At 30.5% G+C, this 19,128-nt stretch overlaps 1 long non-coding RNA gene across 1 annotated transcript; it reads left to right on the top strand.

The window, feature by feature from the left end:
- Nucleotides 1-214: 214 nt before the first annotated feature.
- LOC134715467 (uncharacterized) lies at nucleotides 215-18,768 on the top strand. The gene is made up of 5 exons (XR_010106724.1): nucleotides 215-348; nucleotides 7,947-8,018; nucleotides 10,267-10,363; nucleotides 12,719-12,829; nucleotides 18,392-18,768. It is a non-coding gene; the product is annotated as an uncharacterized LOC134715467 (long non-coding RNA).
- The last annotated feature ends 360 nt before the right edge of the window (nucleotides 18,769-19,128 follow it).

Here is a 19,128-nt window from a genome sequence, read left to right as displayed (position 1 = left end):
GGATCCGCACCTGACTACATAAAAGAGCTTCTATTACTTTTGTACATTTCATCTTATATATATCTGTTCTAAACTTCATAATATGAGTGCATATAGAAATGTTCCAAGAGAGGTGAAAGATGCTAAAGGACATTCAAACTCCTAAAAAGTGATGCCCTACCCCATTCTGACCCCCAATCCACTCTGGAAGTGCTTCTCATATAGAGTTATCTCCCATTAGTTCATCAAATGGCACTTTGGATATTATATGGCAGACAAAAACAGAGCCAACGAACTTTGGATAAACAAGGCATGAAAGAAATTTAAACAGAGAGAGCTTGCTAGTTCTGGATGATTTTAGCTTTTGAAGTATGTTTTTAAATACTTCTATTCTATACTATAAAAGAAAAGAAAGGAATAGAAACACAATTCCTGACTTCAATTATAACTTGCCAACTTTGTAAGTAGCAGTGTTTTTAAGATACTACTGTACATCTGAGACTACTATAACACATGTGTTATAGTAGTCTCAGTGTACATGTATACTAACAGGGCCGTAAATTGTCTTCCCTATAAGGGGAGGCAGTTGAGGACGTGAGGCGAAACATTTTGTGGACCTTTTTATGCAGATAATGCAATGTACTTCCCCAGAATTCACCTCTTGTTAAATTTATGTAATATTTCAATAAATAAGCGCCTGGAATATATTGAAAATATTTATTATCCAAAGTTAGATAGCGTGTGCGGTTAAAGTATGACTTTTTTTATCCTTTGTCCTGCTTTATGACTCTTCAAAAGCTATTATTGGCTAAGTTTTAGGGAACCAATTTGCGTACTTAAAATGAAATGCCCCCGAAGTTGAATATCTATTTTGATGGTTTATCAGGTTTTTTTTGGCTGTCCAAATGGAGCTATTTCACTTCATTTCAGAGACACAATTTTCAAACCTTAAAATGGAAATGCATACTAATCAAAACTTTATTTATCAAATTAAAATTATTATAGCGTAACACAGTCAGTCAGGGGTACTACTTGTACAAGTGTATTTTATTTACTTGAAGAAGTAAAAAAAAATATACACATATAAGTAAATTTGTAGGATACTTATACAAGTGAATTTTATTTACTTGTATAGGTAAAAAAAAAATTGGCAGAGTTATGTCCCTTCCGCATTCAGATTTTTTTACTTGTATAGGTAAAAAAATCATCCTTTCTTCTTTTCTTGAATTCTGAAGATTTCTTTGCTCTAACAGAATTTTAAATTGTGTACCCTTTGCAGATGTCTTTACTAATCATTCAAGTGTAATTTCATGGACAATGAAAGTCCCATTTGTCTGTTATCTTCCATCTGAATCAGTAGTTATTTCACTGGTGTTGCCTTCACAAATAGAAAGGCTTAATGTAAAAATCAAAGAGTTTAATGAGAGAATTCTGTACAAATATGACACAGCTGATAAGATAAAAGTTTGTAGAAATAGCAACTTCATTTCAAATGGTAATGTGGTAAAAAAGTTCTATTGGGATTCATTTAGACTTAACAAATTTGAAGGAGTTCGTGTTTTAGCTGGGAACATAAGAAACACTTTATTCCCACGAACCAGGAACCAGGTTCCACATTCACAAAACAATCTATATGTGAATTCATACAGAGAATCTCAAAAAGACACAATCAGCAATAGAAATGATTACAAGTATCAGTACAATACACCCAACAGAAAGAGCAGTAATCGAAGTGATCAAGGACGAAACTCTGAAACTCCAACAGGAAACACCTATCAGGGGCCACCCAACACGTACTATGACAGAAAGCTAGCAGATAGTATTGCATCAGCAGTAGCCAGCGTTTTTCATCAGTATCATGAATTTGGATCCTAGAAAAATAAACATAATGTACAAAATGTAGACTATAACAGAATTTATTATTTGTTTATTTAATTAAAATATGCATTTTGGTATATATATATTAAGAATTCATTATTGGTTCTAATTATTATTATTATTGTCATAAGCTTCTGTAGAAGTGATATTTCTCAGTATTTACTATTAGTATGTAGATGGGCAGAATCAATTTGCGCCAATTGCGGTTTTGAAAAGGTATTAATTGCGCCAATCTCTTTTATTTTGATGGTATAAATTGCGCCAATAAATGAAATGAAATTGCGCCACATTTACCTGTTAATATTTTTTACCTTTATCATACCTGTACATGTTTTACCTATATCAGTACAAGACAAGACAAGACAAATACTTTATGAAAGTCTCACCACTTGTTACATATAAAATGTACAGCTTTTAAAAACACAAGATAACAACAAGAGCCACTCTATAAAGAGTTTTGAGAGACTATAAACCAATTTTTCTTAAAGTTATCATACAAATACAAGTCAACTATCACGAGTATAAAATACATTTTCGCTTTATGAAAATTTCATAGCAAATTTTGGCAGAATACAATACCACATTTTCATTTGTAAAAAAAATATAATTATTTCATTATCAGTCTCCAGAAATTAGAACGTCAAATTTTGAGATCTGCAAGCATAAGAAAAGCAACCAATATGTTTACAGAGCGACCTTCAAAAATATTAAATTCAGAGAAAATTTAGAAACGAAAGATTTAAAATATATGCGTCAGTCTATGTATAGAGAGAGAAGAAAACTGCGTCCGGCTTAACCTATAGAATCAAGCAGAATTTCAAAATATTGTATGATATTGGTGTTGTAACAAACAAAGATGATGACTTTGTAATGTGTAACGACCCACAAAGCGGGATAATCAGTTTAATCGGATGCGAGGCTATTTTCTGTGTACAATGTCAGAGGAATTTTTTGCTGATGGTACCTGATCAATCATTTAGTTGTTATATAAAAATAAATAAAATTGGCACAATTAGAGGATTACTTTATTGGCGCAAATGATACCTATAGTTTTGAAAATTAGGTGGCGCAAAAGAAGTATTGGCGCAATTAAGTTGTGGCGCAAATGAGTTACTTTTTGGCGCAAAAAGATATCGCCCATGTAGATTAGGGATAAATTTAGCCAAGGATGGCAAAAGACAGTTTTGTAATACATTTGTAATACTTACACTTTATCATAGTTTTAAAAATACTTGCATTTAAAGTAACTTTCCAGCTTGTATGCTAGTACAGGGCAAGCACTTTTATTTAATTTCACATATTATAATCAAAGCTGGATAAAGGCAAATAATTTAAGCAAGTAAGATTTTAGAATTGAAAATAATTAAACAGTGATAGTATTTCTCTATTTTATTTTTCACTTTAATTTCTCTCTCTATCTGTTTTACAGTTCACCGACCCCTGTGCATTTTGAAATTCAAATTAAATTTTGATCATGTGTATAAAAGTTTCAAAGCAATTATCTATCAGCTCTTGGAATGTTAATGGATTATTTAAAAGAATAAGTGGTAACAGAGTTTGTAAACTAGATGATGCTAATATTTGTCATATTATGACTGCTGACATTATTGGTCTTTCAGAAACTCATATTCCCGCCAATGAGATTTTAAACTATGATGGTTATAAATGTTTTGTAAACTGTAGATCATCTGATTCAAATAAAGTTAGAGGTGGTTTAGCTACATTTTTTAAGAAGGAAATATTATCAGGTGTAAAGTTGATGGATAAATCAATGGATGATATAATGTGGTTTAAACTAGACAAGACATTTTTCAGTTTTGATAGAAATGTATTTTTATGTTTTTTATATATTCCTCCTTCAAACTCATCTTACACATTAAGAACAAATTTTGATAAACAAATTTTTGAGAAACTTGAAGCAGATATTGCGAAATATAGTATATTAGGGGATATAATCCTTATGGGAGATCTAAATGCACATATAAACTGTAAAGAGTTAGATTTCATAACAAATGAAGTAGATGACAGTTTGGACAACTTTCTTCCCACTAATTATACTCAAGTACACCAAAAAACTAATAACTATGGAAAATTAATACTTGACTTATGCACAGAATCTCAATTAAGAATCCTTAATGGAAGAACTCTTGGTGATTCAAAAGGTATAATCATAATGGTGTGTCAATTATGACTATTGTTTATGTTCATCTGAATTTTTACCAAGTATTGTCAATTTTAGTGTAGGACAATTTGAACCAACAATATCTGATCACTGTCCAATTTCGATAACTTTACATTCTCAATTAGTGAATAAGTCATGTGATGATTATGTTAATCCAACTCTTAGAAGAGTTAAATGGACTACTAAACGAGAAGAAATTTTTAAGTCCAATATGTTGAAAGTGAACTTTAGAACCATAAATTCTGATGTAGATAATTTGTGGCAGATAATGTATGCAAAGTTAGAAATAACCCAAAATATAGATGCGAATAATACATGTAATTCCAATGTAACTCAAAGTGTTAATGACACCGTCTCCAGTATATCATCAATATTATACAATGCTGCTTTTTTAAGTAATACTAATAAGACCCCTGGTAAAGACAAGAGAAGTAAAAGAAGAAAAATAAAAAAGCCATATTATGATAATGAATGTGAATCTAAATATAGGTCCCTAAAGAGTCTGACTAGAAAATTATGTACTGAGCCCTGGAATGACAGTCTTAGACACAAAGTATTATATCATAAAAAGGAACTGAATAAACTTATAAGGAAAAAATATAGACAATTTAGACATAAAATGATAAACCAGATTATAGATTCAAATAATAGCTGTCCAAATGATTTTTGGAAAACAATTAAGAAACTAAAAAAGGAGAACTTCAAAGATCCTAGTTCTAACATACAACCTAAAGAATGGTTTAAATATTTTTAATAAATTAATGAATATTGATTATGATAAAAATGTATGTAATGACAAGAAAGAGTATACTACTTTTAAAGATTGTAACACATGTACTAAGATGTTAAACAGTTCTATTACAACTGAGGAGGTGGTTATTGCAGCAAAATCTTTAAAGAATAATAAAGCAAGTGGTTCAGATTGTATTACGAATGAAATGTTACAAATATCTTGTTATATGAATATTGATGTGTATGTAAAATTGTTTAATCTTATTCTTAAGTCTGGTATCTACCCAACTTTAAGCCCATTTTCAAGGGTGGGTGTTTTAATTATCCATCTAATTATCGAGGTATAGCCCTTTCAAGTTGTTTGGGAAAATTTTTTCTAAAAGTTTTACATAACAGATTAGAAAAGTATCTTGAAGGAAATGAACTTATATGTCGTGAGCAAATTGGATTCAGAAAGGGAAGTCGAACAAGTGATCATGTTTTAACTCTAAAAACTATAATTGATAAAGCATTTAAATCATCAAAAAAGATATATGCCTGTTTCATTGATTTCAGGAAGGCATTTGATACTATTAAAAGAGATGCCCTCTTTTACAAATTGTCTTATTACAACATAGATGGTCCCTTTTTTAGTATAATGAAAGATATGTATAAAGAGGTTTTGTACTCGGTAAAGATCTCGGAAGGTATCACTGATTTTTTTAATTCCTCAGTTGGGGTAAAACAAGGGTGTATTTTAAGCCCTACATTATTTTCTTTATATATTAATGATTTACCATCTATTTTTGACTCAACATGTGAACCACCCAAGTTAAATGATAATGATATATCATGTCTGTTATATGCTGATGATTTAGTTCTTATTTCTGAATCGGCTAATGGCTTACAAAAATGCCTTGACAAGCTTAGTTTATATTGCACTAGTTGGGATTTAACAGTAAATCTTGACAAAACCAAAGTTATGATTTTTAACAAATCAGGTAAAAAACTTATAAAAGACAAGTTTGTTTTTAGTGATAATATTTTGGAACACTGTACAGAATATAAATATTTGGGTATACTGTTTAAACCATCTGGTAGTTTTACAGAGGCAGTGAGACTTCTTTGTAAAAAAGCCTCAAAAGCTATATTTTGTATTAGAAAACTGTTATTTTCTGAAAATATCAATGTATTACCTCACTTAAAGCTTTTTGATGCTTGTGTTAAACCTATACTTCTTTATTGTAGCGAAGTTTGGTCTCTGTATATGATAAAAGATATTACAAATCTAGAGTCAAAATATTGGTCATTGGCTACCATCAAAGTCCAAATTAAATTTGCAAAAACTTTAATTGGAGTAAATAAATCAGCTGTCAATTTAGCAGTACTAGCTGAACTTGGTATGTATCCAGTTTTTATAGAAGCTTTAAAACTGTCAATTGGCTTCTGGTTGCATGTCATAAAATCTGATAACAATTGTTTACTAAAAGATGTATATTGTTCCAACCTGCAATTAACCAATGGATTTGCTAAAAAGATTGAACAGTTACTTGCTACATTAAATTTTTCACATGTTTGGAAAAATCATGATACTATTTCAAAAAAAGCGTTTATTATATGCAATTCATACCAAACTTAATGATAGATATCTTAATTATTGGAAAGAAAATATATTTTGTGATAATAAATCAGTACATGGTAATAAGCTGAGAACATATAGACAGCTTAAAGAAAATTATAAATTGGAAACCTATTTATTGTTAAATATAGACAGAAAAGTAATAGGGAATTTTGCTAAAATTCGTATTAGTAATAGTGTTCTTAGAATTGAACAAGGGCGTCACACTAAAACCCCTGTAGAAGAAAGAATTTGTCCTTTGTGTCTCTTAGAAGTAGAAGATGAATTTCATTTCACTTTAAAATGTACAAAATTGAATATAATTAGAGACCAACTGTTTTCCAGAATTAGGGAAATAGTTCCCTCTTTTTTCAATATGACTAATGAAGCAAGATTTAAATTTTTGTATACGTGTGTTGAGACTGATATAATTAGAATTATTGTTAAATTTATAAGCGACATGTACATTTCTAGAAATGCTCTATTAAGCACTAAATAACTTTGTGGTACCACCTCCTCATATAATGTTTATAAATTTGGTATGATATATATATATGTTTGTATGTTTGTGTATAACAAATTTGTATTGTCTTGGTATCAATCCTGTAATTTTGGATTTTAAACCAATAAAAATTACTTACTTACTTACTTACTTACTTACTCTGAAGAGAGCGGGAGTGGATCGTAACCCTTGGCTAGCGAAGATTGTTATCTTCTAAACACTGCTCATTTACAGGCCCCAAAGGAGCAATTTTTGATTGCCTTGTGCAAATATACAAGATCTTTGCTCAATCAGTTTCTTTGATGAATTAATGAGATGAAACATTGAACTTTAATGAAAAAATTTGAGCAGACCTGGGAAAAATCATTAAAGGCATGATTTTACATCTCAAAACTTGAGGATTTTTGTGGGATTGTAAGAAAAATTTACATGTACAAGTAAATTTTTCAGAAAATTAAGGGGAGATTATTCAAACATTATTTATTCACTTATATGTGCATATTTTTTTTCACTTCTTAGTAAATAAAATACACTTGTACAAGTAGTACCCCTGACTGACAGTTTGTTTACACTGAAAGTTTTATTCGGTAAGGCTTTGTCAAATGCTTAAGGGATTTTTCTATGCCTGATCGAATCCCTTTAGCACGTACTTAATATATGCATTCAATATTGCAACATTGTGACTTCTATGTAGATGTATGAGAGATTACACGATCTGCTTTCTGTCATTGTTCACCTGTTCCATGTTTTAATTGCATGACATTACGTTTGAATGCTTGCTCTCTCGAATATATTTACCCAACCTCTTTAATATGCGTAAGAGTAACAACCAGTACTTTTAAAATAAAGCATGATTTTAACCATTTGTTTTTTTTCTTCATGTTTTCTCTTTTTTTTTTCTCGGTTTGCAATAGGAACTGCCTACATGCCTCTATGTAATTTACGGTCCTGGACTAATAAGCTATTAAAATTATCAAAATATCCATAATCTTTTGGTATTACATAACACTTGTATGCAATATTTCTGTACTTCCCATAATAGAAATTTTGAAAATTATATTTGATTTTTTTTTTAGATTCAGATTACCCCATATCACATGAAACTTGCAAAACTTCCAGTGAATAAACTTATAGACAGACAAGCGGAGGTAAACAATTATAAATTCTTTAACAATATTCTAAATAATATATCTGATGAGTTAATATTTTTAACCCTAAGTTACTTAGTGAGTAGTTTCAAGTCATGCACTAGTGATTATCGTCATGGATCAATGAGTTAGGTTTTTTATAACCTCTTATGTTTTACAAGTTTGGGTTATGACAAGTCTTTCTTCTTTATAATGATTGGTTCATTTAGTCACATGTTTTTTTTTTGGAGGGAAATTCTATTGTCTTGGTTAAAATTTGCTTATATCTTGAACTGAAGGGTGCTGATATAGTTTTTACTCATATTTTATAGATATCTTTAATTTAAAAAAAAAAGGTAAGTTTTCTTTTATGACATTTGCAATATCTCAAATTGTAACATATAACTGATATGGTCTAATATGATTTTATTGCATAAATGGTCAAAATAAAAGATTCCAAATATTTTAAAGATTAAACATGTCAGGAATAACTATTGATTTGACGAGTTTTGTGAATCAATTACATCAATGGCGGAGAAATATAAGAAGTCATGTTCCAATATTTCTGGTATCAGGTCTGACCGTCAAGTATGCCCTGAGTTTGTACCCCAATAGAGTCAATTCGCCCTGTTTTCATTCAATATTTATTTGTTTTTTTTGTGGATAAAAAATGCCATTATACCTCATTATATGTCAAATGATGAAGTATACCTTAATTGAGATACAATTCACTGACCAATTAATGGTAAGTCCTTCTTTTTGCGGATGATCTTTTAATCCTGTCAGAATCAAAAGAGGGTCTACAAAACAGTTTAAATAATGTTAAATTATATTGTAACAAATGGCAACTATCTTTGAATACAAACAAAACTAAATCCATGATTTCAGTCAGTCAAAACATAATAGTGAAACATCACATATTTACTATGAGAATAAAGCCATAGAGAGTGTAACAGAATATTCATTTTTGGGAATATTGATAAACTGTAATGGAAATTTATCACAAAGTACTTTAGAGCTGACGAAAAAAACAAATTTAGGAGGAAGAGTTGAATTAGGAAGATTGCCTATAGAATGTTTTATCAAAACACAAACCCTTTTATATTTAGCTAGCCTATATAAAATAATATTAATCCATTGTTAAAGGAAGCTTTTTCTCTAACACAGTCTCTAGACTTGACAGGAACTTACTCATGGTATACATATGCAACAAATATTGTTAAAGAGTCTAATGTTGACCTTAATATTCTTTCTAGTTGAAAGTACATAAAAGATGTAAATAAAATAAAAAACAATATAAAGTTAAAAATGAAAAATAGAAATGAAGATTTAACTCAAACTAAATTTCAAAACATTTATGATAAAAGTAAATTTTTACTTTATAAAAAACTTAAAAAAGATTACAAACTAGAATCTTATCTAAATACATCTAATTTTCAGATAAGGAGATTAATCACTAAATTTAGAATAAGTGATATAAAAGGGGAGATATTTTAAAATCCCAAGAGAGGAACGACCTTGCCATAAATGTAAAATGGCCCCTGTAAAATACTAGAGGATGAGAAACATTTTTTACTCTATTGTGAATATAATAAAACTAAGAAATGAAGAAGAAAAAAAACATTATTTACTAAATCCATCATCGTCTTTACAAACAAATAAGTTAGGATCCTTCTTGAAAAAGTCATTAGAACTGAGGGCAGGGGACTCTTAACAGCTTGTTTGTTGTTATAAATTTTAAGGCTGTTGTTATTGTGTATGTTTAATATGTGACATATGTATGTATATATGTTTATTGTGTTTATTGTATTAATATATGTTGGTCACAAACTGTAAAGTTTATATGACAATAAAATATTTGATTTGATTTGATTATTAACTTGTATGTTAACCCTTTCCTCCATTGAATTTTTTTTTTGCATACTTGATTCGCATATGATTTTTTTTAATAAAATGCCAAACATATGCTTTAAAGTGTTAAGGCATTGCGAAAAACAACTATTTTATCAAATAAATTGAAGTCGGATGTTCCTATGATATTTCTTTTCATATTGGATACAAATTTTATTAAGCCAACTGCAGACACTTTGTAGTCAAAGTGTTTCAACTGAGGTACTACACAGGCGTCAAAAGGCGTCATTATGGAGTAAGGGGGTTACGCGTCAAAAGGCGTCATTATGGAGGAAAGGGTTAAGACATATTTGTTATTATAAATTGATCAAACTGAAACTCTTACCCACAACAGTTATGATAATGTTTTTTATTGCAGATATTGAACCAGACTGTTCCAAGATTGTACATGATGTAGTACCACATCCAGGGTCCTCACAGTTTTGTGTATACATGACAATTGTACCTCATGCATGGTAAGTTTTGTATTCTGTTTAATATCTGGACTTGAAAAGCCAAAATGCAAGACAGCAATTGTTGATGTCAACAATTATATTAGTTCCTGATTGAAAATATAGGAAGATGTGATATGAGTGCCAATGAGACAACTCGTGATTGTGTCAGTTTAAGGGGATTTATATTGGTAGGATATACCGTTTTGCACCAAAAATGAACTCATTTGTGCCAATACTACCTCAGCACCATTTCATTTAAAAGACTGTATGAATGTATCATTTGTGCCAATAAAGTGATAATCTAATAGAGCCAATTCTGTAAATTTAATTATATATATTTACTAAGGTACATGGCATATCAGGAATGTATTCATCAGCAAAGCTATCATTCACGTATTCTGCTTAACATGTTTTATCTGAAAATAATGGTGTAACCATTTTCTTATGTCACTTTCAGTTTCCCCGATATTCTTTCCCCTTTGACTTATTTCTGTTTCTTTCTCCACCAAGCCACATATCAGACATTTTTACATTTTGAATTTTTTTTTAGTCCAAAACATGTTAAACCATAGTTTTTAAAGCTGGCATTTTTTTTGTTGATAATGTCATATAAAATGAACAGAGTTATCTTTCTTTGCACTGTTTATTTGTAGGGCAGGGTTGACTTATTATTCCAAAATTACCTAGCTATATATACTGAGTGCCAATGAAAACGCAACACTTTTGTTTTTCAAAAAAATCTTATAATTTTTATTTTATTTTTATGAGAACTTTGTACAGTTGGTTTAAAATGACTTTACGGTTGAGTGATTTTTGGAACAAATGCGAAGTAAGGATTATTTTGAACAGTCATAAACCGAGTTCACCGCTTTTCAACATACGCACCATTTTCACGATTTTGTCATTTAAAGCTTAACCCGAATAAGTCGTTATATTCCTCTGATCTACAAAAGCTACATTAACGCCTGAACATCTTCCTCGATCAAGACCGTCGACCGGAAAATTCCCACCGCTATGCAATATGGGAATTTTGATTTAAATTGGCAGCTAAGGAAGGAGGAGTTCCAGATGTTAATTGATGTTAAATGATGTTAACTGATGTTAATTGATGTTAATTAATTATTATCGGATTTGTGTTAATTGAACACACGTGTTTGGTAAGACAATTACAAGACAGTTGCGCAGACTCATTATCCTGATCGCCGCCAATTGGCTCTCTGTCACAGAGAGCAGGCGACGCGGCCATTGATCACAAGGAGTTCAAGCCCTCGTGGGGAGTAAATTGGACACAGAAAGGGCTTGAATTATTCGAGTTATTTAAAGCTTGGCTAATGTCATGAATTTTCCCGCCCTTATTTTAAGAAAACTGCAATAAACATTTGAGTAAATCCCAGGACTGTCTGACAGCCAGCAACATGCAGTTTTGGGTATGATCCAATGAAGCCTTTCCCTGCATACAACTACGAGAAGACAGAAGTTGTAGCCTCTACAATAACCCAATTCATCCACAAATTCAACCAAAATGGATAATTTAATGATAAGCGACATCCCGGGTACAAAAAGCAAGAAACGCTCAGCCAAACCGATACACTTGGTCTTAAACATATTCGATATTGACTCTGATGGGTGTACAAAGGTCACGAGAGTTCAATGGTGGTCACAGTAGATCCTTTGGAGCAATTTCAGTAAAGCACCATTTGCGCAGAAATTGTTAAAGAGCACCAAAGTCTTTCCTTAGTGACATATAAACGGCCGTAAGACGTAAATATCGAATTCTGTAGACCAAAAATCATTCATAGTGTACCTAAAACCGTCGGTGGCGGTTACATAGACATTTGGCACCCATCTTGGCCAAAAGTCATGTGTTTCGCCCGATTTTGGTCCGACCGAGCAAATTTCGCATCAGGTTGGACATGGTTAAGTCGATGAAAACCACCACCAATATCATAAAGTCAGATTGAGTTTGATATGCGGGACAAGTGGAACAACATTCCTCGGGATCACATTAAATGTCCGGGATGATTAATTCCACGGCGATGTCGAGATTGCGCTGCAATGGGGTTGTAACATGTTTTGCTAGGACTGTAAGTTGATGATTCAACATTGAATGTTTCGTTTACCTATAGCGTCTAAAAGATGACAATGAAACATTTTTGTTTGATATCGATCTATTGTTAGGATTGTTAATTTTCAAAAACAATTTATTTTGAAAGATTATCATTTGTAATATAAATTTAATTTTTGAAAAACCAAGTGTTGCGTTTTCATTGGCACTCAGTATATATATATATATATAGTGTAATACTTAATATATATTTTCCAAAAGTATTCCTATTTGTTAATCCTAATTCATGATTTTAAATTAATGTTTTTCAGGACAGAAATAGCGATTGAATCATATGAAGAAAATGTGACTTAAAATCATAAAAACTAAGAAAAGAAATATAAAGATTTATTGGCCAATGGATGAAGTCGCTTATTTTAAAGGTGAGGTCACATCAGAGAAAACTTACATTATTTTGTTGTGCTTGTGACTGTCACATGTCCATTGTCCTTGACCTCATTTTCATGGTTTAGTGACTTCTTGAAAAAAGATTTTTTGTAATGTTAATTTTATAACGAGTATTTGGTATGTGCTTACCTTGCAAGTTTTCACTTGACCTCAACCTCAGTTTCATTTCATGAAACAGTGAACAAGGTTATGTTTTGGTGGTCAAATCGATATCTCGGATACTATAAGCAATAGGTCTTGCATATTTGGTGTATAGAAGGATTGTAAGGTGTGCAACTCCTACTGGCAAGTGTCATCTGACCTTGACCTTATTTGCATAGTTCAGTGGTCAAAGTTAACTTTTTATACGACTGCAAAAATGGAAATTTTTTGGTCATATATTGGTATCACGTTGGCGTCATCCTCTGCATCATCGTCCGTATACTTTTAGTTTTCGCACTCTTCAGTAAAACAGAATAGAAATCCATGAAATTTTAACACATGGTTTATGACCACAAAAGGAAGGTTGGGATTGATTTTTGGAGTTTTTGTCCCAACAGTTTAGGAACTAAGGGCCAAAAAGGGGCCCAAATCAGAGTTGGGGTAATTGTAATTGTAATCGTTAATCAGCTGTTATTGATTACAATTTTTCAAGTAATCATTGTTTAATCATAAATCAGCCAAAAATCTGATTACATGTAATTTAATTTAATCAATTACTTTTTAAAATACCCTGTAATCCTGATTACTTTATGATTACATTCTGATTACAATGAAAAAATCTCAAACTGTGTTTATGGTCAATAAAGGAAACTTTTTGTTATTCTTATTCAATTCATATTGAACATCTTAAGATAGTTTGGTTTACTTTTTTTTATAAAGCATGCCAATTGGTTTGTATATTTCTGTAAAAAATAAACTGTTACAATATTGAAGTCTTCTGACAATAGCCTTAGAAGAGACATATATAGTACAATTATTTTTCTGGCCTTAGTAAAAGATATTGTACATATATTCACAATTTAAAGATGTACATATACATTGTATATATTTGATAATAACTTTTATATTCAAGTAATAATTTTCTTTAACCCTTTTAAATTGTAATCTTTTGTTAATGTTGTGATTTTTGTCAACTTTGAATTGACAGGTAGGAAACCAATTGAGGTTTGTTTTTATTGCAATTACCAACTGAATATAGTTGTAGGACAATATATATGGTAAAAGATAAATCAGACATGTGATAATTTATCCAATTAGCACAAAAATAATTAAAAGTTGGACAAATATCTTGTTTAAAATAAGCAAATTGTTGTATGTATTTGGACTGGACATGTAAAATGCAATGATTTTTAGCACTTGTATTTTCTTTATAATTTGATTAAAACAGGTAACTTTATTTCATAAAATTGTAAATGGAAATGGGGAATGTGTCAAAGAGACAACAACCCAACCAAATAAAAAAACAACAGCAGAAGGTCACCAACAGGTCTTCAATGTAGAGAGAAATTCCCGCACACGGAGGCGTCCTTCAGCTGGCCCCGAAACAAATATATACTAGTTCAGTGATAATGAACGCCATTCTAATTTCCAAATTGTACACAAGAAACTAAAATTAAAATAATACACGACTAACAAAGGCCAGAGGCTCCTGACTTGGGACAGGGGCATAAATGCGGTGGGGTTAAACATGTTTGTGAGATCTCAACCCTCCCCCTATACCTCTAACCAATGTAGAAAAGTAAACGCATAACAATACACACATTAAAATTCAGTTCAAGAGAAGTCTGAGTCTGATGTCAGAAGATGTAACCAAAGAAAATAAACAAAATGACAATAATACATAAATAACAACAGACTACTAGCAGTTAACTGACATGCCAGCTCCAGACTTCAATTAAACTGACTGAAAGATTATGATTTCATCATATGAACATCAGGCACAACCCATCCATATTTTAACTCCCATAAACTGCACCTTGAAACAAATATAAATCAAAGTCTATATGTCAGAAGACAAACAGCAAACGCTTTTTATACAGCTATATTCAATTGAAGTCAAAATAATTCAGAGATTAAGTGCAATGCGTCGTAACAAGTGACAAAATGTTCATGTATGAAGTGAACTTTTGAGGTTTATTAAATAGATGAAGTTTGAAGTTATCATTTTTATAATATAGCCAACACAATACTTTCTAAAAAATGCTATAGTTATATATCAAATGTTTATTCTTGTCTCTTTGACACATTCCCCATTTCCATTCTCAATTTTAATTTTTACATCATGTAAAATATTTTGGTTTTTTTAATTCATTGTAATCAGATGTAATCATGATTACTTTGCCAATGTAATCATTAATTTAATCAGACACTTTCAGAAATGATGTAATCATTAATTTAATTTAATCGTTCAAATGACAAAGTAATTGTAATTCAATCAATTACATTGAAAGTAATCGGACCCATCTCTGGCCCAAATAAGCATTTTTCTTGGTTTTCGCACCACAACTTTAGTATCAGTTAATAGAAATCTATAAAATTTAAACAAAAGGTTTATGACCATAAAAGGAAGGTTGGGATTGATTTTGGGAGTTTTGGTTCCAACAGTTTAGGAATAAGGAGCCCAAAGGGTCAAAAATTAAACTTAGTTTGATTTTAACAAAAAATGAATCCTTGCGGTTCTTTGATATGTTGAATCTAAAAATGTACCTGGAGTTTTAGCTCACCTGGCCCAAAGGGCCAAGTGAGCTTATGCCATCACTTGGCGTCCGTCATAGTCCGTCGTCGTCGTCTGTTGTCATAAACTATTTCAAGAATCTTCTCCTGAAACTTCTAGGCCAAATACTTCCAAACTTTAACTGAATGTTCCTTAGGGTATCTAGTTTATAAATTGTATCCGAAGTTTTGATCTAACAACAAACATGGTTGCCATTGCTAAAAATAGAACATAGGGGGTCAAATGCAGTTTTTGGCTTATATCTCATAAACGAAAGCATTTAGAGCAAATCTAACATGGGTAAAAATGTTCATTAGGTCAATATCTATCAGCCCTGAAATTTTCAGATGAATCAAACAACCCATTGTTGGGTTGCTGCCACTTAATTGGAAATTTTTAGGAAATTTTGCAATTTTTTGTCATTATCTTGAATATTATTATAGATAAAGATAAACTGTAAACAGCAAAAATGATCAGCAAAGTAAGATCTACAAATAAGTTAAATGACCAAAATTGTCAATTGACCCCTTAAGGGGTTATTGTCCTTTAATGACAATTTTTCACAATTTGTATATTATATTTGATAACTTTAAAAAATCTTCTCCTCTAAAACTACTCAACCAAATTCAACCAAACTTCAATTGAATGATCAGTAGGGTGTATAAAATAAAGTTTGTGTTTTATTTTCTATTTCGTCAAAAAACATGGCTGTCATGGCTAAAAATAGATCACAGGGTAAAATGCAGTTTTTGGCTTATATCTCAAAAACTCCAGCATTTAGAGCAAATAAGACAAAAAGTATTTATTAGGTCAAGGTCTACCTGTCCTGAAATTTTCAGCCGAATCAGGTAACTGTTTATTCAGGTATAATGCCCCTGAATTGATGATTTTAAAGTAATTTTGCGGTTTTTGGTTATTATCTTGAATATTATTTTAGATACAGATAAACTGTTAATAGCAAAAATGTTAAGCAAAGTAAGATCTGCAATTAAGTCAATTTGACCAAAATTGTCAATTGACCCCTTAAGGAGTTATTGCCCTTTAAAGACTTTTTTCACAATTTGTTCATCATGTTGACTTACTTTAAAAAATCTTCTCCTTTGAAACTGCTGTATCAATTTCAGCCAAACTTAGGCTAAATGAGTTTCAGAGTATCTAGTATAAATTTTATATTTTATTTCCTTGTATGTCAAGAAACATAGCTAAAATATAGAACATAGGAGAAAATGATTTTTTTTTTTGCTTTTGAAGAAAATAGGACGATTCAAAGAACATTTAAAGAAATTGAAAAGCCAAAATAATCATTGATGAGAGATTTAACCAAAAAAATTAAGGTGAGCGATTCAGGCTCTTGAGAGCCTCTTGTTTTTTTTTATATCTTTTAAAATTGAATTGTGTCCTCAGCAGTTTTTTAGAATAAAATATACATTGTATTTAAATTAAATGAAATATATGATGTTCAGTAGTTTTCTTTTGTTGATGTGGTTCATAAGTGTTTGTCGTTTCTCCTTTTTGTTGAGCCTTCGACTTTAGTCAAAAAGCGAGACTAAGGGATCCTAAATTCCGTCGTCATTGGTGTGGGCGGCGTCGACAAATATTCACTCTGTGGTTAAAGTTTTTGAAATTTTAATAACTTTCTGAAACCATACTCGATTTCAATCAAACTTGGACAGAAGCTTGTTTATGATCATAAGATAGTATCCGGAAGTTAATTTTTAAAAAGATATCTGAGAATATGAGATATATTTAAAAAAATTGTCACAAAAGCTACCCATTATGTCATCGGATCCTTTTACAAATATTCACTCTATGGTCAGAGCTTTTGCAATTTTAATAACTTTCTTTAACTAGCCTTAAAATTAAAGATAAGGTTTTAAAATTTAAATAGCTTTCATAAAATAACCTGGGTGTCTACTAAACATGGACAGAAGCTTAAAAATAATTTATGATAGAAAATTAGTATCTTCATGATCTTATAGTAGAAGAGAATTTTGTAAAAACTGATTTCCTGTTTTGTTATACATTATTTATAAATGGACTTAGTTTTTCTTCTAGTTTATATTACATAAAGTCTGCAGTTCAAGTTTTTAACACATTTATAAGATTCATAAATCTTCCTGGATTTTTACCAAACTTGGAGGATTTTTTTTTAATATTTTTTTTTTGTTGAGCTTGTGACTTACAGCAAAAGTAGGTGAAACTCTTACAATTTTTTATAATATATTTTTATCATTTTGTCTAGTTCCTATGTACACAAATTTTTTAACCTTTGGCCTCTCCCTTATTCCCTTTTGGATTTATCTGACATTGACACGGATTGGGCATCCCCTAACATGCTTAACCCCACCACAATATGTATGATTGTGTCTGTCCCAAGTCAGGAGACTGTAATTCAGTGGTAGTTATTTGTGGCTGTCTCATGTATTTGTTTTTTGTTCCTTATTTTGTACTTATATTAGGCTATTAGTTTTCTTGTTTGAATTATTTTACAATGAACATTTTTGAGCTGTTTCTAGCTGACCATGTGGTATGAGCTTTGCTCATTGTTGAAGGCCATACTGTGACTTATACTACAGTTGTTAATTTCAGTGTCATTTGGTCTCTTGTTGAGAGTTGTCTCATTGGCAATCAAACCACATTTTTTTTATAAAAATTTACCAATTCAAAATTTATCAAACTAAACTTGTCATATGAATGGCTGATTTAACTCAAACAAAATGTATAGGAAGGTGTGGTATGAGTGCCAATGAGATAACTCTCCATCCAAATAACAATTTATAAAAGTAAACCATTATAGGTCAAGAATACTTTAGGAATAATAAATGTTATTTTTACTTTTCAGTATGTTGAGAGAAGTTCAGAACAAGCTATTTTGTTTGAGGAGAAGTTGTCAGCACGTCATCATTGAATAAATTAAATTATAGTGAAGCCTAAACAGAAATGAGACAATTATCAAATAATTCAAAGACTACATGGATGAAGACTTACAAGGCAAATAATTGGCTGTGGCAAACATGTGTATGCATTTACATGTTTAAAGACTTGAAGAACTTGTACTGCCTTCTTCAGATTTAAGTAAATTCTGAGTATGAATTGAAGAATTTTTGCTCATTTAAATGAATTATGAAAATGTTTTACATCTTAAATATACAAAAACAACATACATTATTTTTTCTTTCTTGAAACTTATTACAAAATAAATTCTTATATATATACTAATTCTTGAAATTTACAAGTTTATTTTTAGCCTGAACGTACAACTCAATGCAATGGTTATTCACACAGAAAAATACATATATCTCTGTCATATTAAAAAAATGATATATGGTAGGATTGCCAATGAGACAACTATCCTTAAAATAAATGCCAATGATCAAAGATAATGAATACCTTATAGTGTATCATGGATTCCATACGAAAGAGAGATTACTATATAAACATATTTTATATAAGATATGTTATAAATAACATAATATATAATTAAAATATATATAGATATCTTATACAATTTATAATTTATAAGATATCTTATAATTAAAAGCATTTGAGATATCTCATTAACTTTATAAGATATCTCTT

This window comes from Mytilus trossulus, chromosome 4, assembly GCF_036588685.1.
Source record: "Mytilus trossulus isolate FHL-02 chromosome 4, PNRI_Mtr1.1.1.hap1, whole genome shotgun sequence".
Lineage (NCBI taxonomy): Eukaryota > Metazoa > Mollusca > Bivalvia > Mytilida > Mytilidae > Mytilus > Mytilus trossulus.
Note: the sequence above shows the minus strand (reverse complement) of the source record. Positions and strands in the feature narration are given on the sequence as shown.